This window comes from Pelmatolapia mariae, linkage group LG3_W, assembly GCF_036321145.2.
Source record: "Pelmatolapia mariae isolate MD_Pm_ZW linkage group LG3_W, Pm_UMD_F_2, whole genome shotgun sequence".
Lineage (NCBI taxonomy): Eukaryota > Metazoa > Chordata > Actinopteri > Cichliformes > Cichlidae > Pelmatolapia > Pelmatolapia mariae.
The window spans coordinates 72,939,044-72,940,630 of NC_086229.1; positions in this window are offsets into that span (position 1 = coordinate 72,939,044).

Below are 1,587 nucleotides of genomic sequence, written 5' to 3' on the forward strand. Positions count from 1 at the left end.
CTAAAGGCAAAGCTACAGGATGAGGAAGCGACTGAGTTGAAGCCTGAGTGGCTGACAGAATTGATGACTGTACTGGTTGTACTGACAGAAGTTGAGCAGGTGAAAAACAGTCCTTTAACTGTGAAGTGGCCTCTGAAAAGGCAATTTTTGTGATTTCATTCACAGGTGAAGCGGGGAAACTGCAGTAATCATTATCCTTTTTCACAAAACACAGCCTCTGAATAAACAGTCCCAAGATCTGAAAAAAAAAGTCCTTTTCACTCACCACAGCCGGCTGCTTTGAAGTCCCAAAATCCATCTGTTGGGTGACGCTACAGCGAACATCACACTGACACACAGATTACACTTCTTTGTCTCTGTCACAGCTGGATTACAGATGTTAAGTGTCCAACCAGCCTTGTGTCTCCACACACACAGACAAACTGAATCCAGATGAAAATAATCCTCCAGTACTTCTTGTTAAACTCACTTTAGTTCAATCTCACCTGCAGGACGAAGACAAGGACAAACAGCAAAGTGGAGCAGAGCAGCGCAGTGCCAGCAGCCATCTCTGTGTCAGTATTTGTGCTGATCCGACTCTTAGTTTGTTCTAAATGTCTGAGTCTGTCGCTGTTTTCAGTCAATAACAGAGCCTGACTTTAAATACTGACTACATCAGATTACATTTAAGTCTGCTTTGAAGAACAGATCTGACTTTCAGCAGCCGGTGATGGTCACATTGTAACAGCTGCCTGCTCAGAGTAACCAAATATCGTGGCGTTATTTGTGTCTGATCTATAATGAAGCTTCTGCTGTGAATATGTGTTATCTCCTGTAGTCTGAGTGTAGCCATTATAACAGTGAGACAGCACTGCCACCATGAGGTCAAATTGGAGCATTGCAGGTAATAATTCTCAGCCTGTTGGAACATCAGACCTCCTCACACTTTGAACTCATTGTTATTCTGAATGTTTCTATTTTCACTTTGATCCTGTTATTTTCTTCTCTCTGATCCTTTGGTTTTCTTAATGTTTCTGTGCCTCCCTGTCTGTGTTTGCTTCAGTGTTTCCTCTGCATGGTTTGACCAAAACATCTATTAATTCTGTCCAAAATGCTGCTGCGTGGTTTTTAACTCATTCTCATGAAGCTTTGAAAGCTTCAGCTTTGGCTCCCCATCAGCTTCAGACTTCAGTTTAACCTCTTGGTTCTTATATTTATGGTCTTGTTTGTGTCATGTGTTCATTTTGACTTTTGCTGCTGGCTTTTTTTAAATTACTGTCAAGCTTCATGACTGTTCCTGATCTTAACAAGTGCAACAGTAACAAACTTTTCTTACTGGAACAGAGACATGAAAGTGTTCAGCTGTGTCTAAAATAAACCCACGTGCTGATTAAATCCTGTCACAAATATTTGCTGTTCTTTATTTGTGTGATTAATTTTCACCAGTTTCCTGTGTAAGACGTGCCAGTGATCAAGAGTCAAACCCAGACACACACGTTATTCGAACAGAGATGTCGAAGCTACACAATTTTATTTTATGTTTTTAAGTAAAAACAAACGTGAAAATCAGAGATTTCAGACGTCTCATGATTACAGATCTGCATATTT